Raw genomic sequence first — 25,822 nt, 5'->3', positions numbered from 1 at the left:
GCAGCTTCCACCAAGGTACCAAGATGCCAAAACATTGCGCACGTAACAACAGTCCTTTAGTGATTCACGTACGTCGCATCAGTGAGTGTGATAACTTATTGTGGAAGAGAAAATGTTTCGGCCAATCAAGCACCATCCTCACGCGCGACCTGCTTTGATAATTAAGCTACTTGCTAGCCGTCGCATGCATTAGCTTCCATTCGGTTTCAGGAAATTGCGAGGCGCAGCGCAGATTCCAGCGCAACCAGAGAATCGGTGGCATTAGTTTTGTGCAAGTTAAATAGCGTAAATGGCTGTGCTGCTTGGAGAGACATATTGTTCGGCGAACAGCGTAAATGAGACGATGGACGGGAACGAGAGAAAGAGAAGAAGCGTTGTCCAGTTCTGCGGCGTTTCTTTTCCTGTACTCAGAAAAAAATCTGTACGCGGCAAACGATACTCGTAAGGAACAGCGACGCATCCAGCATGTGCTGCTTTACAGGCGGCACCTAAAAATGCTGTGGGTTGGAGAACTTTCAGAGAGTTTTTCACAGCTGAGTGCAGAGTGGGTGAAGGCTTCAAGTGAAAACGACCAGCATATCTTGCCGGTCACAGCTTTGCTCTTCATATACTTTTTGTCACTCATTATTAAACGAATGTATTGCTGCCACATGTCCTCTTGAAATTGCTCACTTTGTACCACCGTTTTATAGAACGTCGCACATTTTTTGCTCACTCAGAAGTTAATAGTGGCGCAAAACGAGATATTTATATCGTGTATGATTAGAACAGCAATTCTACCTTTTTTTCTCCTTTTCTTTTCTGTGCACCATGTGAAGGCAACTGGAATTGACATCGATTGGAAGAGCGGCTTGTATTATCGCGATGGAAACAAAGGCGAAAACGCGGCGCTGTCGCGCTCCGCTGCTCGAATTTCTTTTCATTGCGCTTTTACTTGGGTGGTAAGAAAAATAATTTAGAAGCGTCCTAGAATGCATCACAGACGATCATATCGTATTTTTGCTACCACCGAACTAAACGTGTGATGAAAATAGATGTGAAAAGCGGAGAGCCCAGGCTCCACTTTGTTCCCGTTTCGTTCCATCGCCCCTGTGCAAGAAGAATGCGGCGATGGAATATATTGCACGACTTCCAGTTGTTGATCATAGGTGCAGGAAGGTGCTTAAGAAAGTATGACATATCAAGCGGCAGCGCGAATATTGGCTGAAGCAATTGTGAGAAGCTGGTCGCTTACGCTCTCCTTTCAGATACGTCATATAGCTCGAACATTTGGTCGATTTCTTTCTTTTAAATCATGCCCCCTTTGTGTGTCAGGAAAACATCACACTCTTTTTACAGGTGGTTCAGTCTCTGGATCTTGAGCACAACTTTCAATGTCATGCTGTGGAGCAGCAGTACTAGGCAGATGTAAGCAAATGTTTCTTCAGGCAGCTGAACGCTTGTCGCAAACACGAGACAGCCGGCGCGGTGTCAAGAGCCTTGCGCCCGGTTCAACATCTGCCATAGCTTCTCATAGTTCTGCTTGCAAAATTGATGATTATGGAGTTTTTAAGGCGCAAGGGCATCTATGGCCAAAGTGTGCCATGGCGCAAGGTATTTTGGGCTTCTCAATGTGGAGTCAAAGACCCATTTTTCAAGCACTTCACCCTAATTAAGCCGAGCACCAGACCAGCGGAAAGCTTGTACCTATTTATCACCGGAGGGCACCCTGCGGCACTGGGGATCAAACCCCGCCCCTCCCGCTTGCGAGGCGGATGCTCAACCACTAGACCACCGCTGCGCATGCATAGTTCACCAATTGAGACAAAAAAAAAACCAGGCGGAGCAAGATAGAATAGGGTGTCGTTGTTCTGCCGTTCTTAGTTTCCTTCGTACACCATGTACTGTTTTACCCCAGAACTTCAGAAGTTGGTTACGCATGCACTGAGCAATCATAATACAGTGCACTTGCAGTTTAGTCCATGTGTCATATTTGTCACGCTTACGCCTTCTGCTCTGAAATAGGGGCGGCGTGAAGAGATTTAATGTGTATAAGTGGTGAAATCTGTTTGTGATGAAGCTGGCGAAGTTGTTTCTCCGTACGCTAGGCTACGTATCTGGACCCAGTTTTCAGTGTACCGAAATATCCACACCCTTCTATTCGGACACCAAACAGCTTATGTAAGTTGTCCTTTTCTCCCCTGGTTAGATGAATTCATGAAGTTATCCTTCCTTCGCCCCCATGGTCTATGTACTTGGTGAGTATCGTACAGCCGTTCGCAGCACTTGCGCCATGAAAACTCTATGAAAGCGGCACTCACGAGAAATTGAATTTGGCCTGCACCGATAGGATACCGCGTGATAATCACAGAGACAACTTTCACCGAAAACACATTTTTTTTAAGCTAGAGAAGACCAAACAAAGACATATGTCGCAATTAAATGGGTCTGTCAGCACCTAGTTTTTTGTGCGCGGATCCCAGACACCACATTAAACCACCATTCACTTCAAAACCATGGCAATCCGTCCTTTTCGGGAGCGATGTCACGATTTTCAATTTCTTGGCGGGATGATATTTAAATACAATTATCTTGGCGATATATCCGTCTTTCGCTGCAGTGCCAACGGCATCAAAACCAGAAAGAAGCAGAGAGTCTATTTTTAATGGAAACAGTAACTAAACGAAGTTGTCCTCAGTGTCTATTTTATACTGAACAAAGCAACGTAATAACACAACTGACCCTTTGGAACACCCTATCAAACACAAAGTAGCAATATATAACGTAATATCGGCATTAAGAACGCATTAAATACGCCACAGATTGGCAATGAGTAAAGAGGCCGCAGACTCTAGTTCTACAATGAATGTGAGCTGTAATCATTATGCTGCAGCGTGAGTACAACCACACTGGACTGTAACGAATGACCTCCGCAATGCCTCAAATTGGTCATGACGTGGAAACATGTATCATATACAATAGACACGTTAGCACTACGTTACACACAAAAAACACATATCCCGAGTCACAGGCAAATGCAGAAAAAAAATAATTGCACTAACAAGCAGGAGGATATCTATACAAGTTACCTTCTGCGCCGCGGACAATTCATTCAAGCCAGGTGAGGTAAGTTTTATGTCGGAGGTAAGACGATTCATTTGTCGCGATTCTGCGTTGAAAGAATTATTTTTAAGGCCGTAATTGCGTGCTGACATTTCTTTTATGTTACTCGGGCGACATGGGCTGTGTGAAATAGAGGTAGGTGATAGAGGCAGGGGAACAACCGTATAAGCTTTTCGGATTTCTAAAACGCGTTTATCCTCGGCTCTGTAACCCAACAAATTAGGGCCACTTCGTGTCAAAATACATGCGCTTTCAAAAAGCATGCAGGAATAGCAGCCCCTCCAGTGCACAAAACTATTCTAAATAACCCGCACAGAAGTGACTGAGGAGAATTTCCGATTTGGGGAAGCGATAGACCATCCCATTAGCTGTGTTTCATGCGGGTACTACTGGCGTGGAAATTCTAGAGGCCCGTGTATTGTGCGACGTCAGTGCACGTTAAAGAACCCCAGGTGGTCGAAATTTCCGGAACCCTTCACTACGGCGTCCCTCATAGCATGAGTCGCTTTGGGACGTTAAACCCTCTTAAACCAAACCAAACTACTGGCGGGCATGTGAAACTAGTTTTGTGACCCCAACCGCGCGGTCTGGTTCTCACTTGCTTCCAATTTATTGATTAGAAATGGTGTGGACGGATCCCGTACAATACATACGTATTAAAGGTTGAGAGGAACATTTTATTTAGAAGGAATGGTTCTCTCGCATCTTTTGGTGCATGATAAAGTTTTTTAAAATAAAATGTCAAGAGAGCCAGCCTTCAGGGCTAAGCTATATACATGGCGGTTCTATGAGAAGTTTCAGATAAAGATTACACCTTGGTATTTGACTGCATGCCTTACATAAGGAATAGCTTCGTTGCTAAAATAATACTGCATGTACTTGCTCTGGTGTTTTACAGTGAAGCAAATGTGTTTCAAACTGAAGACATTAAAATTCCTGAGGCAGGTGCATGCAACACGGGTATGAAAAGATTTTGATGTTTTTGAAGCTCTAATATATCGTATTCATATATGACTGTCTTTCCTTTTGCGCACGGTTATCATCAGTGTACAATCTCAATTTATAAGTCATGCCAAAGAGAAATAATTTATACAGACCAAGAACAGAAGTTGTGTGCTCATAATCGGTCGCTGTTTTCCGAGCTCCCCTATTCAAAAGAAATTAGAATGCACCAAAAGAATTATGAGGAACATGATATACGTAGATACAAGAACACATGGGGTGGATAGGTGACGAACAGAAAAGAGTGATTTCATTATATGAATCGAAGTTCTTTTCTTGGGGAAATAATGAAATTCGTTCTATAAATTGCCCCAAATGCAATGTATATGGAACTCGTCGTGAACTTCCCCGTTAAATCACAGGGGCGGGAATGTAAAGGCGCAGGGCTCATTATCCGCTCGTGGAGTTTGTCTCCTTGACTGAATTCAAAGTACCATGAGCGAAGAGGTTGACCAGGGGACTCTTGAAAACGTTTTGCGTCCATACGCACGAAGGAATCTGCGCTTGGATGTATATGCTCTAACAGAATTACGACCCTAAGCACCCTTCTACGCTTGTGAAAAATTCGATGAAGATAAGGACGGCAGACCTTTTGGACGGACCAAGCCCGTCTGCTAAGATCGCTTGAATTGGTTGTCTTTGGATAATCATCGCGCACTGTACGAGGGGCAAAAAAGCATGAAGTGCCCAGCAGTATGTCGGGAAGCTGCTGCAGAAGTGGGAAACATGGACTAGATATTCATTGACAGCTTTGTTGACTCTATGCTTCGGCGGAGCTACGCAGTGATCGACTTGCGTGGGAAGTACTGACGCATTAGGTTATTATGAAAGGCATTCTTGAAATTGTGGCGTCATTTTGTAAATAAGAAATATATAATAGCTGATACCTTCACGCGGAGCAGAAAGCAGTTCTTAAACAAATTTGCTGCGAGAAGAAATTATCGCTTCGTATGGTGATGAGCATTGGTTGCCGGTGTGTAAAAAGTCTGACAATTTCGTCCCATCAACCTCGTCTGCAAACTTTAGCGCGATAAAAAGAAAGGTAAATTAGAAGCTGAAATAGCATATCTTTTTTCCCATTACTATACATACCCGTTGGGAAGTCAAACAATTAAAAAAAATTCTTGAGCGGTCTAGTGATGAATGCGTCTATCAGCCGAGAGATGTAGCGCCTGATTAAGCCCGGTTTAAAAATGTAATTTAGAAGTACGGAAAGCTGGGCAAGTTGGTTACTACTATCCATGGTAAAACAGCGCGGAAAAACACGAGGACAGAACAAACAGCTCTTGTCGTCGTGTTTGTTCCGTCCCTGTGTTTTTCCGTGCTGTTTTACCTAAAAATGAAATTTCTGTCTGGGCGAAAACGATTGACGGAACGCTTGAACAACTATTGCAATTTTTTTTCTATTTCAGCCGCCTCACTAATTTCGCGCACCGACTTCTGCTCGTGTTTGTGCAAAACTGTCGATCATAAAAACTCTGGTGCAAAATTCTGAAGAGCACCTAGAAATTCAATTTTGGCATCCCAGCTGCGCTCCTGTGCTTTCACGGTGCACAAATTTGCAGAATTGCGAACAGAAGTCTGTAGGCCAAATTATCGAGAGGCTGAACGGGTAAATATGCGCAGTTATTTGTACAGTGTCAATTGCAATCGCCAAGGAACCGGCCATCATTTTAAACAGGGCATAATGAGGCGAAACGTCTCTCAGCTGATAGACGCAGCCATGACTATACCTCTTTTTTTACTGTTTGACAAGCCACCGGGTCTATATGTACGTGACGCCTTTCCAATAAACGCGCAGTTGAAATTCAGCGCTTGTGGTGTGCGTCCCGCTTCCTTTGCCTGGGTTTTTGTGCGCGCTGTTTATTTCATCACGTTTAAAAAGTTTTTGCCGGTAGATTGCCGCGGAGACTATTTGCGAAACAGGCGCGTTACCTGACGTCCGCACCTCTCCACACGCGTGGAAAACAAACGGCTAAAGAACGTACTTTCATTAAAGAGCATGCTTAGACTGTATGAAATCTTTAAGTAAACTTTTCAAGGATAGAAGGTGCGCCTTCCTGACACATGGACGGCGTGAGGTATGCTTAATTCGTCCCTTACTCCGCGCATTCCAGACTACAATCTACCCGCCTACGAGTCGGTTTAAAGTGAACGCTACTGCCATGTCATTTTCATGCGGGAAGACATGCCAAGAGGCGCTTATGAGGATGCATGGCATGTCTTAGCGTGCATGTCCAACGTCTTCAATTGCGAAAGGGGTGGCGAAAGTGATGAAACGACGTGCCTTCACCCTACTACGCCTTTCTACAAATGGCTGCAACTGGTGACTGAAGAGGTTGTTTCGAGCTAAAAGGCATTTCTTGTTTTACACCAGCTGTCATCGGCTAGACATAGAGCTTTCTTGTTATTGCAACATAAAATGCGGACTGCAACACTGCCGCAACACGGCCGCATTGGACGCTATCTTAAGCGTCAAGCTGGTCAGAAAGGCACACTGCCTGCAATCTCGGCGTAAAACTTGCTAAGCTGAAAGAGTTTTCCTTCAAGTCTCAGTCACTTCCAAACATGGAAACCACACCGCTGCGGAGATGCAAGAAAAAAGAAATCATATTTCGGCTCGACTCAGCTTCTGTCATGAGAAGAAATAAACAAACGCGAGAAAAAAGGGAGCAGCATTGGCTCAAAGGAATTGTGATGCTGACCTTTCCAGAAGAAAGAGAGAGACAAATGAACAGACAGAAAGACAGGGAGGTTACTAGGCGACGCCGAGCATGCTACCTTACACTTGGGAAAAGAATAGGATGTTCCCTACACGGGGCTCTTTAATATTTTGAAGTCTTTGGGCGAAATCCTTGTAAGAACAAGAAGCTAGGGCTTCATACTTTGCTACCTGTTCTTTTTATATTCTTCCCTTCTTTCTCTCTTTCTCTCTCTTTCTCTCTTTATTTCTTTCTTTCCTTCTCTTTCTTTATTTCTTCCTTTTCTTCTCTTTCTTTCTTTTTCCTTCGCGCACGAGCACCTTCTGTGATGTAAATATTCAGCGCTTTGTTAGATTAGATTGCATCAAATTTTTCATAACGCCCAACAATGTGGGCTGTTAGTGAGCACAGGTATGATGGCTCGCAGTACTTCAGTGCTTGGCAAACACTAAGAGCCTGTCAGCGAATGAACATTAAAAATTATTTTAATGGCTTTTTACACCACGACAATTAGAGCCGCCGCGGTGGCTCAATGTTACTGGCACACGGCTGCTGGCGGCGTCCCTCATAGCCTGAGTCGAATTGGGACGTTAAACTCCATAATCCAAACCAAACCATGACACTTAAGAATAACTGAAGAGAAGAATAAGTGAAAAAGAGAAGGTAACTCTTGGCCCATTATGCTATAGAGGTGGATTCCAAAAGAAAGAAAACGTAGCAGGGGGCTGCCCAGACTTAGGTAGCTGGATGAGATAAGGTTACTGCGTGCTGCTAGCGTACAACAGGGAGGTCGGTGAGAGAGATACCTTGGTACTGTAGTAGACATAATTTGGCTGATGATGATGAAGCCCTAAGAATAGTCTCATTTTCAGAGTTTACCATAGTTTTTTTCACCTAAATTCTCGGTTATGGGAAAAAGCACGTTCTCATTTATGTATTTTGCATGTTTCTTCAGATCTAGACCTGAAGAGACACACTTCATGTAAGCTTTCTCCCGCATCAGTTGGATAACAACTGCGACGAAATTTGTATCAGCTAGCGGAGCATTAAGTAAGCTTGATACAAAGACATCAGGAGTCCACAAAGAGATAGTGGTACCAGCTAATAGACGAGCCAACTTCCGAGCCTCATATAAAGCGCTAATGCATGCTTACTGATGAGAGAAGGAGCAAAAGAAAATAGAAAGAAAGAAAACAGGAAGTTCCTTTGCATCTTCATACACGGGAATGTAAATTGTTTGATTTCTTTTCTTTGCTTATGCGAGCTATTTTCATAGACTCTTTCCATCCCAAGACGCGTCTGTGGTATTACATAACTGCACTGCTGAAGCTAGAGGCGTTAAAGAGGCGTCTAAACAGACCCGACCTAGTTAGAAAATTACCAAAGCGGTTACGAAGAGGCACCCAGTAAAAAAACAACAAAAAAATACAAGAAACAAACCTGTCATATAAGGGGACCTTGTTGTCTTGTAATGTTCTGTAGTTTGTAGTATTGTGTTTTTTGTTGTGTTGTTGTTTGTCGTGTTGTAGTTTGTCGTGTTGTAGTTTGTCGTGTTGTAGTTTGTCGTGTTGTAGTTTGTCGTGTTGTAGTTTGTCGTGTTGTTGTTTGTCGTGTTGTTGTTTGTCGTGTTGTTGTTTGACGTGTTGTTGTTTGTCGTGTTGTTGCTTGTCGTATTGTTGCTTGTCGTGCTGGGTAGTTTGTAGCAGTGTCATTTGCAGCAGTATGGAGCCCACAAAATCCTGTTGAGCACTGTCTCTCACCCTCCTATCACCTTGCATTCAGTGCTGTTATGCCATGCATATTAAAACGGTAGCATTTAGGTTGTTCTCACAAAAAAATTCCGGTTTCTCTGTCACAAAATTTCTCAGGTGGTCGAAAGAAGTCACATGACACTGCGGCATCATCCCAACCTCATGTCCACTGTGCGTTGTGAGCTACCTTCCCCCCCATGGGACATGGAAATGAAAGTGATTGAAATAAATGCAATGCAATTCCCAGTTTGACCTATCATGGGGCTACACATGAGCCTTAATGAACTGGTGGCTGAGCCACCTACCTAGTCACTGGAGCACTGCTCAACCACTGCACCACTGTGCCAGCAGTGGTGCGACGACTCCCCACAACCTATGAATTCGATTGAGAGGGCTGTGACGTCATCAACACCTTGTGACCACCAGTCTCGACTTAGAGCGCTGCCAAATTTGAAGATCTGAGGACCACTAAAACTTCCAAACTCTACAAAATTTCGGAAGTAGGCACACTCCAGAAACTGGATTATGGTGGATAAGTGGATCGGATTAGTACAATTTCATATAATCCAATGACATTCTATAAGGTGACAACTCATGCATGCTATATAAGGGCAAAGGAATAGATTCCAGCCAGATGCTTGGTAGGAAAATCGCAAAAACGCGCTAAATGTGGACACCATTGCAGGCAACCTAAATGCTATTGCATTTTCTTCTATAACAATGTGATAAAGAAGGCCCTTAAATTTATGGGGAACTTTTCTCTTTGTGCACTGTGCTGCAGCAGACTAATGGTTTAGTAAAACATGTAAAAGGCAGCCTCAGAACCGCCTTAGCACCGAAAGGACGACACGCATGAAAGGACCTACTTAGCATTCGATGATTTATTTTATGATGATGGTTGCGCTGCCTTGAATTCATCTTGTGAGCCTGCATAGGACATAAGATTTGATAAGTAAATTCAGTTGCTGGGTACACATAATAACTACTGCTACAACACATGTACTAGTGCTAATAAAGTCAAACAACATTTTAACGCGCACAGATATAGTGAGCTGACCGATGAAACGAAGACCACAGGAGAGCATCCAGGTCAACAAAACAGCCCACATCACCAGCCCATACGTCAAAGGTGCAAGTGAAATGCTGGCCCACCTATTTCTTTAGCAAGGAATACAGATTCGTCACATATTGCCAACCCTTAAGCGCTTCATGCCTTACTCGAAACACCGTGCACCAAAGCAACGACCACCCGGCATCGTCTACAAAAAAACCCTGTGCTGACACTCCTGCCAGCTACATCGGCAAAACAGAGAATTTTCCACGAAGGCTTCATCGGCATAGCAACCATGTTTGGAGCTATGACTGAGAGCGAAGTGCAAAGCACTTTTTGAAACGTAAATCACCAGCATATGTGCCTGATCTGCACTACATCACAAAGCCTGCCCCTCGCTGCCCCATGATGAGGCACTGTTCACACAAAAACTCATCTTACATGGCAGTCGCCTCTCTCTGGGGACGGGATTGGTCTTTTGGGGACATAGGCACATACTCAAGTGACTCGCACGATGAATCCCCAATCATAGTTCGCAAGTAGGTTAAAAAGCAGCACGTCCCTTATTCCAAACCCAGTGAGTCCTGAAGGAGCAGAAACGTCGGTTGCTCAAAAAAGAAATCACTTGAGCTGCTCCAGAAATCAATACTGCGAGTGCTTCGAAGCCCAAAATACCTTTCCATGTTGCATTTTTAAAACACACACAAATGAACATGCTTGCATACCCCCAGGCAAAACATTACATGCCAACAAGATGCATACTTAAATTCACCCTAATGGTTTCTAAAATAGGTTGAGGAACACCCCCGCCACCCCGTATCTTGGCATTCACTCTTTTTTGCCTCGCATAGAAGCAATAAAAAGGGGTATGCGGTGCACAGGTCTTCAAAAAGATGGCTAAAACCAATTAAGATTCGGTTCTATTGTAAAAGTTGGCTAAAAGTAGTCGCACTATATCCAGCTCCAATATTAAGTGCGTAAAGAAAAAGTGGTGGATGAGGTATGAATTGGCATAGATGCTTGAGGAACCCCACAGAGCACTTCAAGGACATAATAAAGGTTGGAAACTGCCAAAACCAGACAACACGAGAGGAAACCAGGGCAGAGCACCTGTTGTTCCTGACGAGAACTGGGGCTCTGGAGGCCAAGGGGTTCTGCAGAAGGCAGTTGGAGAACCCCTGGTATGAACCGTACCTCATTAGCGCCGCAGATCAGCACACTTTTGTGCCAAGTATCGCACAAGCTGCTTGTGGCGTTTTCCAAGCTCCTCCTCGGGACACCCTTTCTCCTTGAGGAAGTGAGCAAAGGCAGCTAAACAAAAAAGAGGGAAAAAAATAAACCAAGTAAATGACAAACCTCAATGCTGAAGACACATTCCGGCCTATGTGCATAATATTTATGGCAGCATTTAGCCTCTTTCTATATTTAGTAACAGTAGTGGCTGCATCACAAGAGAAAATGAACAGGTTTATATTTCGCACTTAGACTGACCAGAAATGTGTGAAACAAAAGTGCAAAGCAAAGTACCTATGATAAATTTGTTACACAGTAATAGGCTAAAAAATTGAGCTTTAATATATAATGTTATGTACACCAGTGAACAAATGAAAAGCGAACACAATATCATGTAAATTTTAACTAATAGAAAATTTTTATAGACGAGGTGAAAGAACAATTCCACGCATCACTTTATACCACAGAAGTAGGAATAAAGTGCACTATTATCTCATCAATTTTGATTGAAATCTTATCGTTTCGCTGATCAGGTCTCAGCACTCTTGTTTGTTATTGACACTGATTGTACTTTTGTGCTGCATGTTTTATGTGTAGAATGTTCGTCATCCTACAGCTGCGGAACAAAAACAAAGATAATCATAACAGACTGCTGCACCTACTCACAGGACATTCCTACCAACTTCATAGGTGAAAGAGGCGGATGCACCATCGTCTTGCCCTAAGCAATATCTTTATTGCTCTGCTTCCCAAAGACGCTGCGTTTTGCAAGCACCTCTACAACCGCTGTAAAGCTGCTAAGTGACATGAATTTGGAACCACTCAAGAAAATGGTGAAGAGTGCTGACAGAGTGTTCCTGGATGTTTTCTTTACGGGCAAGTCTCACAAGCCTGGATGCCCCCTGCGCACGATTGTTTCCGAAAAAGGGTCCTGGCAGCTGTGCGTTGGCCGCTTTCTCCAGTGCCATTTAAAGTTCCTACCTCTAGATGACCCTTTTCTTGTCCGCAGCTCTAATGAAGTTTTTCAAGAACTTAGAAATGGAATGCCAGGAGCACAGTGGGCTTTTTCGATTGATGTCAATTACCTGTATTATACCATCCCGCATACCGAAATGTTGATTTCCATCAAAGACAAGATTGCATGCATTGGCGAACTGCCTTTTCAGGACAAAACAAGGAATTAGTTGTGATGATTTCTTAATACTTTTAGAATTTTACCTTTCATCGACTGCCGTTTTTTTCAACCATCAGTTTTATGTTCAGCGCGATGGTGTTTGTATTGGGTCGTCCCTTGCGCCTATATTGAGTGACATTTATTTATCGTGTGTTCAAACGTGTCAGTGACCGGCTTTTATTGACTTCAAACGTTGTTAGGGTATTCTGATATGTGGATGACTACCTAATTGTGCTAACCGATCACGTAGGTTCAAAACCAAGCGCCATTTATGAAAACATTGTCACCATTTTCAGTAGTGAATCCAAGGGGCTTCTTTTCACTCAAGAACTTCCCCGCGATAATAGCCTGCAGTTTCTTGACCTGAGACTTGTGTTTAGGCAGGACAGACATATTTGTTGGTCCTACAACCCCAGATCGTGCAAAGAGCTACTTCCTTTCGGCAGTGCACATTCCAAGCTAATCAAGCGAGGAATCGTTGCGACATGCCTGAATGCAGCCTTGGAAAAATCTTGCCAGCATGAGATGGCACTGAGCTTTGATGCGCAAACTGAACGCATTCACCAAGCCGGGTACCCAAAACACCTCATCACGAGTATTAGTGAGAACCTTGAAAAAAAGCGCAAGGTGGCGTCAAAGGGTGAACAGGCTCAGAAAGACAAGGACAAAGAAAAGAAACCGATGGTGGTGATTCCCTATATTCATCGGCTTTCGCACAATCTAAAGAAAGTAGCCAGCAGGTATAAAGTTAATGTGGTTCTATCTGCTCCTTGCAAGCTGTCGCACGTGTGCACTTTGAACAAAGCAAGAATGGTTAGGCAGTGCAAAACTTATCACCAAATCCGCGCCACTGTTTGCACTACTTACGTTGTGTATGCTGTGCCTTTTATCTGCAGTCTGGAATATATTGGTCAGACTGGTCAATGCTACAATGAAAGAGTGAGGCAGCACAAGATTGCGATAAAAAACGGTTATGGGAGCCACATGGCCACTCACTGCAAAAGCTGCAAGTGTCGTCCAGGTTTTGAAAACACCAAACTCATCGCAAGGTCTAAAGACAAATTAGAGCGTGAAATCATAGAAGCTTATTACATCAAGCAGAGGGGTCATATCTGCATAAGCAAGCCATCTGTCTCGCTCTCAGAAGAAGAGATTAGGTTTCTCAGTGGGTCATTATCAGAGTTCTAATCATTGCTTGATCCTCTTTGCACCTGTTCCTATGCTCTGTCACTGCGTGTTTTTTTGTTTTGCTTCTATCTTTGCCTGCTGGTGTGGTTATTAAGTGGATTTTCCATGAATAAACTTAGTTGGAAGTTGGCGCCTGTCCTGTCTTGAGTGGGCTTGTCTTCGTCTTTTAGCGCCTGTACGCTTTTTGCGTAAACCATGTCAACCTCTACACCCCACAAAGCAACAGCGAGGCGCTTGCAAAATGCAGCGTCTGTGGTCTGCATCATTAGTGCCGCCCACACGTCTGCACTCACGTGGACACCATTCGCGAGCTGCACCTGCAAATGGTTCAAATGACACCAAAAAATGAAAAGGGCAAAATAAACATTTGGTCAAACACTACTGGTACTTAGTTCTTTGATGTAATTTTAGAGAAGCCACAAGTACTGTTGAATGTCATACAATATCCAAAATTACAGGCTTAGATTGCTCGTATAGCTTCATTTAAAATACTCAGCAATCCACATCACATTCACCTTGCTAATGCTCTTGATGGAGTTGAAACGAGGCCAGAGGATTATAATGCTTGAGTTATTCGCACGTTAAAATTTTTTTAATATCATAGTTTGATCTACCTTACGTCAATCTGTCATCACACTATCTATCAAAAATATTATTCCACATTTCGTCAGTAAGCATAAGTTTGAGCACTAGCTACACGCATATCATACTGGATTACAAAAACAATTCAAACCTTCATGCCCCCACATCAATATCACCACATTTTCAAATGTAATTCTTTATGAAGTGTTCGCTACACACCTTGCTCAATTACTGCTGCCCCCACCCGCAGGCAAAATCAAAGCAGCTAAGCAAGGCTCTTAAATTTATAAAAAGCATTACTACAACTGCTCTTCACGCTTCCATACATACGCAGGCACCCTATACAGAACATACTTCCCCTTGCCTCCACGCCCTCAACCTACACCAGAAGGGACAAATCATCCACATGCCCAACTCACCAGCTAGAAAGTGGTCACACTCCTATGCCTCAAAATGCACCTATATCATTTAGATGCATGTCCCACCCACAGCAGCCATTTTTCTTCACTTACCCTATGGCCACCACTCACAAAGCATGCCCCTACATACTCCCCCCCCCCTACCACTCACACCCTAGAAGCCCCCAAAAAGTAACAGAGGCCAACGCATACTCGCCGTACACCCAAACCCACACTCAAAGTCCCTCTGTACACTTCATACTACTAATAGATTGGTTGCAGATGCCACATTCACGCCACTGGCTTGCCTGCACTAGTCTGCACCGAGTGCTGGGTTACCACAGACAAGCTGGCTCCAGCAATGGATGTGTTTAGGGCTTATAAGCATACTGAGCGGATTCATTGATGAACTTACAGCCCACAAGGCAGTACAAACAAAAGTGACATACACAGCCCTGAACTATCAACCTTTAATCAAAGTAAGACAAAGAAAGAAACGTCGCACATCAATTGTGCAGGTCCATAGTTATAGGGTTTTAACGTCCCAAAGCGATTTGGGCTATGAGGAACGCTGTAGTGGACAGCTCCAGGAAATTTTGACCACCTTGGGTTTTTTCAATGTGCACTGACATTGCACAGTACACAAGCCTTTAGTATTTCACCTGCATCAACATGCGACAGCCGCAACTGGGATCAAATAGAATTCTTTCGGGTCAGCAGCCGAGCATGATAAGCACTAAGCCACCACAACGGCTCAATTGTGCATGTAAGAAAGCATCTCATGAGCAAGAAAAAATGCTGTGCACACAAAATTTACAAGCAAGCAGAACGGATAACAAGACTGCAAGAAAAAGGCCTCGTGATTGCAAGAAAAACATGTAAAAAAAACCAAAACCTGAGTTCTTTTACGTGAACAGCCAGTGAAGGTTTGCTGAGAAGATTGACTGGCTTTTGAAATAAGGTATACACTTATAGAAGCTCATACTCATGGTGCCATCGATATTTAAAGAACACAGAGGTATACTTAAAACAAGGAAGATCTTTTAAAAGTTGCACAGTGCACTGCTAGATGCAAGGACTGGGAGTTCGAAAGGGATGATTAGTGCCCTTCAAGTGCTTAGCTTATGGCTTATGGGGGTTTAGCGTCCCAAAGGGACTCAGGCTATGAGGGACACCATTGTGAAGGGCTCCGGAAATTTCGACTACCTGGTGTTCTTTAACATGCACTGACATCGCACAGTACATGGGCCTTCAAACCACCTTTTCAACACCATAACATACTGTGCGTGCAAGGTGAGCAATCAAAACAATGTTCCTTATTTTAAGAATACTGTGCTGCCAAAGCATCGCGTGCAACATGAGCACTTCAAAGCGTATCATATCTAAAAGGGAAGTCAATCTTGCTTTAGCAAAGCTTTACGGGCTCTTCAGGCAAAGAATTTAGCTTTTTTTACAGGTGCCTATTGGAATCATGAGGCCTTTTCGCAATGTTCATTGTTTCGCTAGCCTGAAACACTGTTGCTAGCCTGTTTTGCTGTTTTGCTAACCTGCAAATGCACTGTCCTTTGCTTATCAGGTGCCCTGTGACATGCACAATTCAAATGACTTGTTCCTCTGCATTACCTTGATTAATGTTCAGTCATGATTTCGTGCTGTGTATGTCACTTCCTTTATCCTGCCTTGTCCCCTGTCAGATCTTCATATGGATTCGTACCAACTAGCACACCTTGCCATTCGCCATTCTACAATACCATGCAGGAATATGGTCAACTGATTTTTCGGACTCCGTAAGAACTTAAAAAATGTCCGCAAAATCAAATTTCCTTGACAAAAGCACTGATCGCCAATATGCCGTATAAAGCAGTCACTTATTTTCTGCACGATCTCAAGGTCCTCACGACCACATTTTGCCTGGTGTCATGAGTACAGATGACGGGTGGTGACAGCTTTCACAAGCTTGAGGTCTGTTCGATTCGCCTGCACTCTCTGCACCAGTTTTGTAAAGTTCCGCGGCGGTGCCGCGAGCGTGCCACGCCAGTTCCAGCAGTTCAAGTGAAGCTTGGCACTGGCTGCTTCCGAAAAGAATGGTCGAGTGCAGGCCTGGTCGTTCGCTAGCCTTGGTGGCGCCGCCAAATTGCAGCCAGCAGCGTGGTGCCCGTATCAATGGCCGCCAACATCGCGAACCGCAAGAAGAATTTTCTCACAGCACATTGCAGTGAAGTGTTGCCCTGAATCAGCCTCGATGCCGCCTCGCAGCAGCAAAACGCACGCGTGTTGTTTTACTGAACACGACTGAGGTGTGCGCGCGCCGACTTTCATGTTAAGCGATTGTTGCAACAACGTGCATCATGCTGCATGCACGTGTTTACTTTTTAGTTCACATAACCGGCCTCGAGTACTAATTTAACTTTATTAGTACAAAGGAAAGATGCCAGTAACGGGTCCGTCAAGAGAAGCAAGGTGCCGGCATGGGCCGCCATCCCCACCTCCGTCGCCACCTTCTCGTGTGGCCAATCACGTTCAATAAGAGTCGGCGGGCCCATGTGAGGCACTGTTCACATCGACGAGTGGAATAATTTGAGTATCTCCGCCGTTTATCACAAAGCGCTAGCAGTCGTCTGCTTCCATTGGGGTTGCGGCTGCACCATTTTGGCACCGACCTCTGAAGAGGTGCACAGTTGTCCTGAACTTTCCTGAGCTAACCTGCAGGTCTACACTTTTTTGAAACGAATGGCGTCGTGCAGACAGTGTCATCTTGTTGCACCGCTGAAATGAATGGCGAAGTGCAGCAGCGTGAGAACTAGTTCACGTATTGCAGGCGAATTGAACTGACCTTTGGCCTGGCTGTGCTGCCTGTCGTGGGCATGTCGCTGACAAACACACAGGTAGAAACACCCTAGACACGAAAGCAAACATGCCACTGCGCAAACTGCGTGGCACCCACAGTACAAAGGCCCCGGAACAAGTACGAAAAGATGGTGAAATGATAAAAAACCAACAAACAGCCAAAGCAAGCGCAAAATCGGATTTGGCCATCATAATCAGACCTACTGATTAGAGCCAAAATGAGTACCATATCCAATGATATGCACTCTGCAATGGTTTGCATATAATGACAGGAGTCTTGCCTGTCATTGAAACTAAGTTGTTTACAGTTTTAGGAAGAAAAGTCAGGTTTGCGGTGTTTTTCCGTGGGTACACTGACCTCGATTTGAAATGCACTACCGTTTTCTTCCGAACTCGCAGCCACCGTGATGCTATACGCTTCCCATTAGCTTCCCTGCTACCTCTTCCCGCTTTCGGAACGAAAAGCTAGGCACACATGAGTTCCACAAATTTTGACTACTGTTCAAGTTTGTGCGACGTTCAAAAGCACTATGAATTCAAAAACATGCTGGCACAATGTGCTGACTCGCAGAATTTGTCTCACAATTTATAAGACTCCCTTTAAGTTTTAATTTCATTTTATTTCATCAAGTTCTCAGTCTCTCCTGCAGTTTCAATTAATGAGGTTTTGCTGTACAAATTGTATGGCAGCTTTGGCATTGGCAGAGAGTACGAAAGGTCCGAAAATTGGGTAGTCAGTTGTGGTGCATCCGAAATTTCAGGTGCTCTTATATATTGGCTTTATGGTCCGTGTCCTCGTGCTGCGAAACAGTGCAAATAATCAAGCATGTCCGAAAAATCATGAGTCAGAGCTTTTGGTCAACTGTACTACATGCACCAAAATTCGTGCTTAGCTGATCAACCCCCTCTCCTGCTATATGCAACAAAAGTTCGGGGGCTGACCTATGTTTATTATACTTATACATGGGAGTATGTGGCAAACAGCAAATGTGCACACTAACCTGACCATCTTCACCCGGGGTACCGGAGCCGCTTCATACTACAGGTACTCCCAGAGCTGAGGAAAAGAGTGGTTGATTCAATTAATGCTTTATACCAGATATTTTACAGCAACCAAGCAAGCAAACAGTACAAGCCCCATACATGACAGTCATCAACAGTCCTCTCATGGCCGCTCCTCCGTATTATGCTTACTTGTGTTTTTTTTGATGCCAGCAATTTATAACTCTGAGCGCCAATTCTGAATGGTTTAAGACAAGATTTCTTGTTCCTAACAAGATCCGGTCTTAATATGTACCCTGCCTTGGTACCTTTCCATGGGATTACACGGCTAAAACTGCTATTCACCTTCCTTTGTTAAAGCGATACACTAGCTTTCAAATAGGGTACGTTGGAGTGCTACTTTTTCCTGCCTCCTTTTCAAATCTAGGCAACATTTCACCATTGTCACTAGCCCACACCCTGCCTCACAGCTCAAAATTCTACAGTGCACTAAGTGCACTATGTAAAGTCTCATTCAGGATCTTGTTATCACATTATTTTTGCATCTGTGTGAAAATATTTCACAACTCTCTGAATATTTCCACCTGCAAATCTGTTTTCTCTTGATACTCCTAGCATGCATATGCCACAGCTTCCTCCCACCTGCCAAGTTCCTTGCAACCTTTGTATTCAAAATACTCAACAGTACACAATGCATCATTTCTGGCGTAAAATTATTTCCTGATTTAGCATCTTTGCAGACCTTTCTGACCACATTGTCATGGTTAATAGTTGTCAGTGCCAAGCTTTTGACAACTTATGCAGTCAGACGCGCTTAAAACTGCCATAGTTACATGGAATACACATTTACTGAGAGATGCACTCAAGGCTATTCTGAGCTTATCTCTTTACCTTGTGTAGCTACATGCTCCGAGCATTCTAAAGACACTTCAAATTACTGTCCTGTGCAGCCGATTTCCCTGTTATAAAAAATCCAGCACTGAAACTTTACATGAGTGCCAATGAAGGCCACAGGCCTACAAGGACAATTAAAGCAAGCTGGGCAAAAGCATCTCAAGTGGAAGGAGAAAGCCTGCTGCCCGCAGAGAGAGGCAGCATTAACACCAAGACTACTGCCGCTAAATGCTACATGCAGGATTCAGCTACTGAAACCGAGAATTCATTCAGGCACTCAAGGTGGTCTGTACCTGGCGCATCATCCAATACAAATGACATGAAAACGTACTTTTAGAAACACGAGCAGCAGGTTTTTTTGGTGCAGCCCTTCCTAGCTGTTGGGCTGAAAAACAAACAAAAGTACACCCATGCGAACTTCAGAAGCAGCGACAGTCTGAAGCCTAGCTCATTGTATACCTTAGCAGAACCTGTAAAAAAATTCAGAGGGCCCTTAAGACTGCTCATATGCTGAAGGCGAAAACATTAGTGTGTCATCGTGAACCGTTCAACCTTAACACATGTTGCGCACTGAGAAATGAAACAGGGGTTTTCCTTCCAACTTATTAGGCAAACACTAAATCCACAAACGTCGAAGTGATTTCTTGTACGACCTGTAAGTACACACACTTACTAAAGCTGCTGGATTTTCTTGTGATGGGGCTTTTAAAATGTGCTCATGATTATCAAACCCTGGTGAAATGCATCAAACATGGGGCCAATAACTTGGCTTGCAATTCATTTGTGGCCGTACACAATACAGCTTCTGTGGATCCTTTGTTTATAATTAGTTCATACAACATGCACACAAACATGTGTTGGCAAAACAATAGTCAAAGGGCTTACCATCTGCAGGGGTGCCTACAATTATCGCTGGGTTGACCAGCAGATCTGAGGCCGCTGAAATTCCACAGCTTGCCATGGGTGTGGCTGTGGCCACTGGGTGAAAAGGAATGATTGAGTAGCACTTATTGTAGCAAGATACCAAGGAAAGATTACCACTGATCCAAAAGTCGCCTAACACAAACACCTGTTCCCACACATGTTCAAATAAATGATCCCCCACCTACACAACCAACTACTGTATTTACACAATTGTAAGTCAACCTATTTTGTAGCGATAACCACATAACAGTAGCATTTAGAGCCTTCCGGATGGCGGCAGCACGTGACCGTGGCGGCGTCTCCCCAATCACCTGGCTGGTTACGTGATGCGGAGCAGCTGCTGGCGGTGCCGTGGCTGATGACGTGGTGTGAAGCAGCTACTGCTGCCAGCGGCGCGACGCACCGTCGAAATCGAGCTGCAACAGCTGTGCAAATGTTCCGTGTCAAGGGGGCAGAAGATGAAGAAGGAACACGCGGCAAAACGGAGTGGCGAAAGACTGACTTTGCAATTCAACTGAGCAAGTTCCACTCGGCCAGCTGTAGCTATCGCGTCACTCCAGGTTTAACCAGAGCTAAAGCACAGCCAATTTTTTTTATTTGAAAATCTAAAGTGGGGGGTCGGCTTAGAATCGAAACCAAAGCATGACACCATAAATAAAGGCGACAAACGAGATAATAGGGATACTACAGCATGGTTTAATTTTTGCTGCGCTGCTCCATCGCATTCCTCTTGATGCTGGCCTAGAGCAGCTGCTATGTCAATGCGTAGAACTGGCACCCCGTCTTTGTGCACGGCAGTAGGTGGCGGCTGTTGATAAGCAGCAAACCAGGACACCCCTCTCCACATGTGGCGGAAGATAGCGGAGGCAGCACAATGCGCTATCGCGTTCTACTATTAAAGGAAAAGCTCAAACCTCCTAAAAGTTTTTTTTTAAACTGTGCACTCAATGCTCAAGGGAGTGTTGACAGTTGGAAGGGCTACTGTTCCAATAGTGGCGGCACCGCCACTCGGAACGACAACGGTGCCGGGGAGCGTCGGTAGCTAACGGAAGAGCCGACGCCGCTCACGTGTACGTTCGCTTTGGTTCTCATGCATCTAATGACTGCCGCCCACGTTTCACAAGTTTATAATGCAGTATTTCGTCGATCACTATTAGTGCTCTGAGTCCGATAAGCGTCCAGTGCTCGTTCACGGCTGCATTCAAGATGACTGTCATTCTTTACGCCTAAGAAACGAATAAATACGCGCGAGGCCGCGCGTTCGACATCTCGGAACGGGCGATACAGGTGTGGCGGGAGCATCGAGGCAAAATTTTCAGCTCTTCATGGTGTGGTTGTTAGCGAAATGGGTGACTTTTGCTAGACGTTAGAACAACGTGCTGTGGGACCGCAGCAGCAATCACGACGGCAGTGCTAGTGAGGACGATGGCACAAGTGTGGACGAGTAGTACAGTAACTAATAGATTTTTGTTTTGGAATGTGCCCATGCGCGGCAGCCGACTGCAGCCGGATAGATAGTAAAAGCGAAGCTTAAGCGACCTCAGTTTTCTTGCTGACATGCGATCGAAGGGGGTCGACATACATTCCAGTTGACTTACAATCGTGTAAATACGGAAATTTCCAGCAAGAAAAAAAGAATAATTCACTAACTTTTCCTTGATATAGCAAAAGTTCGTTAAGCCTGGTGCGACTCACTCCACTCATTATACACATTTATTTATTTATACAAATACCCCTAAAGGCCCTCAGTTTGAGGGTATTACATAGGGCGGAGGAGAGGCGGTACAGGAAAGTAGACAAAAGAAAGAAATAAATAAGCCAAAAATTCAAGAAACAACAAACAAAAACAGATAAAAGCATATGGATCCTTGGAATAAAAATAAAAAACGACATAATTAAACAATAATACATAAATGGCAAGAAACAGAAACATTAACAGAGTAAAGTTAATACAAGTTATACAATTCTATCCACAACGGCACGAAAATAAAACAACGAGAATTATCAATAACAGAAATAAAAGACAAAAATCTAACGCACTGGTAAGTTAACAATGTACTAAAAGATGTTACGCAGAAGTAGTGGCAGATATTAGTTTATAGAATTTCTCCGGATCAGTGGTGGTAGCAACATCCGAAGGGAGAGCGTTCCTGTTGGTTATAGTGCGTGGAATGAATGAATGTGCATGGTTAGATGTCCAGCATGACAAGCGCTTAACTTTAAACAGATGGTCGCGGCGGTCAAAAATGGAGGAAGGCAAAGAAAAAATCATTATGAAGCGTTGAGTGATGATACAGTTTATGAAAAAGAGATAAGCGCGCAAATTTACGACGGAGATATAGACCTTGCAGATCAGCGCGTTCCTTCAAGGCTGTGATGCTGGAATGACGTGAATAGTCAGAGTAGATGAAACGAGCTGCGCGATTCTGCAATGATTCGATGTTATTTAATAAATATGCTTGATGAGAGCCCAAATACCCGAATCATATTCAATTTTAGGTCGAATAAGAGTGGTGTAAGCACGTAAACAGAAGTGAGAGGGAGCATTATGTTTTAAGAGGCCTAATGACCGATTAGCAGAGGCAAGAATAAGGTTAATGTGGGGTCTGAATGAACGTAAAGACCGAGGTATTTATACGTGATTACCAACTCGACTGGAGTGTTATTTAAAAAATACGCTGTTCGAAATCGAGACATTCGGTAAGTAGAAGACATAAATTTTATTTTGGAAAGGTTAAGTTGCATAAGCCAAGTAGAGCACCAAGCTGTTACTCTCTCAAGGTCGGATTGTAAGGCTAGGCAATCTTCGTTAGTATAAATTTTGCGATAAATTACACAATCGTCGGCAAAAAGCAGTTGGGAACAAATGGAGAAGGTAAATCGTTAATAAATATTAAAAAAAGCAAGGGTCCAAGCACTCTTCCTTGTGGGACGCCAGATTGTACTTGGCTGAGAGACGAATTATGGTTATTGGCACTGGTAAACTGAAACCTGGAACAGAGAAAATCTTTAACCCATGCAATAACGAGAGGGTGAATATTAAGAAGAGTTTATTTGGTTAATAACTAGTTATGGGGTACCCTGTTGAAAGCTTTGGAAAAAGCAAGAATTATGGAGACGACTTGAACTACAGCATCAACAGATTAATGAAGTTCGTGGATGAAACCAGCAAGTTGCATTTCCCACGAGTACCCTTTACGGAAGCCATGTTGGTATTTAAAGTTGATGTGTTGTTCTAAAAAGTTGAAAACCTGCGAATGAATCACGTGTTCAGTGAGTTTACAAATCGTGCTAGTTAATGAAATTGGTTGATAATTGAGTGGTAAAGAACGATCACCGAACATGAAAATAGGCACAACCTTAGCTAGGCACCAGTCACGTGGCGCCAAACCAGATGAAAGGGATTGCGAAAAAATAGCGGACAAGATACGATGGATTTTTTCAGATGAGTTCTTGAGTACAGTCGCCGACCGATTTTTCGGACTCGAAGGGATATGAAAAATGGTCCGAATAATCGAACAGTCCGAAATATCCGTGAAGTACAAAAAACTCACTTTATAGAGATGAAATCGGCTTTAAAAGGTCACTGATTTTACCTTGCGGAAAATTTCTCTTGCTGGCGACAATTTGCGCCTGTGTTTGCGCCAAAGTTGTGCTTCCATAGTACACGCAAGACAGCAAGGTCACCGCAATTAGTTGGAATACTTCCCACGCTTCTTTGACGGGCCCGGCGGGACCATGTTACCCACAACACAAGTGTGCACCACACAGCTCGTCAAACTCGCAAAGATAAGGAAGGCACTTTTCGTTAAAAGCGACGGAACCACCGGACGCAATCATGAAACGGCAAACGAATGTAACTTCGTGATGACTGAGCGCCACTCAGTCGACGCGGTCAGAGAAACCCAAGTGACGAAACGGCGAATGGCGAACGTGAGACCCGCCGCGGTGGCTCAGTAGTTAGGGCGCTCGACTACTGATCAGGAGTACCCGGGTCGGAACCCGACCACAGTGGCCGCGTTTCGATGGAGGCACAACGCAAAGGCGCCGAAAGTATGTCAAGCCAATCCATCTGCAGCGCAAATCCACCTCAATCCAAGATGGCGCCTTTTGCGCCGGCGAAAAGCCGATAAGATGGCCGATTTTGTCCTGCAGGCGACTGAAATTAGTCCGAAAAATCGAACTTTCGGACTTTTGAAGTCCGAAATATCCATCGCAAGTATGTATGCGCTTCTGTGAGGTGACTGATGGTGGGTGCCTCATCGAGGTCTGAAATATCCTACAAGTCCGAATTACCCGTCGGCTACTGTATTTTGTTAATAAAACCAAGGTGATCAGACGCTGACAGTCGTTTTAAGTTTCCTTAGTAAAGATAAGATACTAGTCTCACTAATAACTATTTCAGACATTAAGGTAATAGAATGATTCGTAGTAGCCGGGACTGAATAAACCTCTTCTCGAGTAAAGACTGAAGTGAATGCGTCGTTAAGAGCTTGTGCGCATTCAGCCACAGGAACACTGCCTCCTTCAGCATTGGTAAGTTATATCAGGATGATTCGAAGGGTTGATCGTCTGCCATAAGTTACGAGGGTTATTCTTTAACATTGATTATAAATCGTGGGTGAAGAATTGGGAGCGAGCAGATTTAAGCGCCGTATGATAATCTTTATTACACTTTTATCTTTATCGCACAGTGCTCAACTGAGCTTCCACTGTCACTTTGTCTAGCACACCTTCATTCACTGCACATGCTAAATATGTGTCATGGCACACAACAATCAAATAGGCTCACCGTTTGCAAGACTACTGACAGCTGTTGCAGGGACAGCCGGCAAGTTTGATGCTGCTGTCTGCTGGCAGGTCATCGTGAGTGTAGCTGTGGCTGTTGGGCAAGGAAGAGGCATCAGAAGGGCACCTGCATTAACACAAAGCCACGGAAAGCTTGGCACTGAATAGTCTCCTTAATTAAATGCCCCCAACTTCCTTACACACGCAGCTGATTCCTAACTTTCTACTCTTACACACCGCTAACTGCAAACAAGCCTGACATAACAACATGGTGTAAATGGTCAAATGTTTAAGGGAATCACCCAAGGTGGCGTAGATTTGTAATGAGGTAGTAATTAGCATCAGCCCAAGCACAGCCATATGGCAAGAATGGAAAGCTATACAGCTTTTTTTAAAACCTTCTAGCTGAAGAAAGATTCATCCCTGGCCCCAGGTTCAAACCTGGACCAGGAAGAATTTTTATTCAACTACGAAGTGTCTGTTGAAGCCGTATAGCTCTGATTTGCAGCCATACGGCACTGTATGCTAGTGAGCAAGTACAGTATGTTAAATCCGGTGCCAACCACTGTGCTTAGAAATTTCCAACCAGGCTTCCAGTGCTGCAAAAGCATCATGCAGTGCACATATTAATCACAAGGGCTAAGCACAAGTGTGGCAGCATACGGCAGTTAAGTAGGCTCACCGTGTGCAGGTGTGTCCCAAGCCATGGCTTCATTCATCACCAGGCTCGTCTCCACTGGCAGGTGGCAGCTCACTATATTAGTGGCAGCGTCAACTAATTGAACAGAAACTTATTTGCAGGGGGTTAGAGTAGCTCTTGCAAGGCCTGTAGCCACGAAAGCTGCTCACGACTTTGCAAGGCATGTGCTATGACCTTTTAATATATGTTCTTTGACAGGCCACTGTCAGACGTTGCCAAAAATCAAATATCTTCGGAAGTGAGAATGATCTCTTTTTCTGCAACTACAGGGCTGCAGAGCCACTGCTTCAGCAGGCACGAAAAGGATACCTCCAGAGCATGAGCAGAACACATCTGGCTATCAGACATATCCTTCGTGTGACAAGCAATAAAAGTGGTCACCGCCGCCACAGGCTCAATGAAAGATCGTTTAAATTCACCCTAAAGGGAAATACTAAGGCTAGACTAATCAATTTATGTCTTGCATACATCTCTTATGCAAATA

At 44.1% G+C, this 25,822-nt stretch overlaps 1 long non-coding RNA gene across 1 annotated transcript; it reads right to left on the bottom strand.

Annotated features, from left to right (window-relative positions):
- Positions 1-9,420: 9,420 nt before the first annotated feature.
- Positions 9,421-18,059, bottom strand: LOC144103296 (uncharacterized). The gene is made up of 5 exons (XR_013308283.1): positions 18,032-18,059; positions 13,407-13,520; positions 11,508-11,616; positions 10,803-10,919; positions 9,421-9,484 (listed from the first exon to the last, which is right to left on the bottom strand). It is a non-coding gene; the product is annotated as an uncharacterized LOC144103296 (long non-coding RNA).
- Positions 18,060-25,822: the final 7,763 nt, after the last annotated feature.

This window comes from Amblyomma americanum, chromosome 1 (genome assembly GCF_052857255.1).
Source record: "Amblyomma americanum isolate KBUSLIRL-KWMA chromosome 1, ASM5285725v1, whole genome shotgun sequence".
NCBI lineage: Eukaryota > Metazoa > Arthropoda > Arachnida > Ixodida > Ixodidae > Amblyomma > Amblyomma americanum.
Note: the sequence above shows the minus strand (reverse complement) of the source record. Positions and strands in the feature narration are given on the sequence as shown.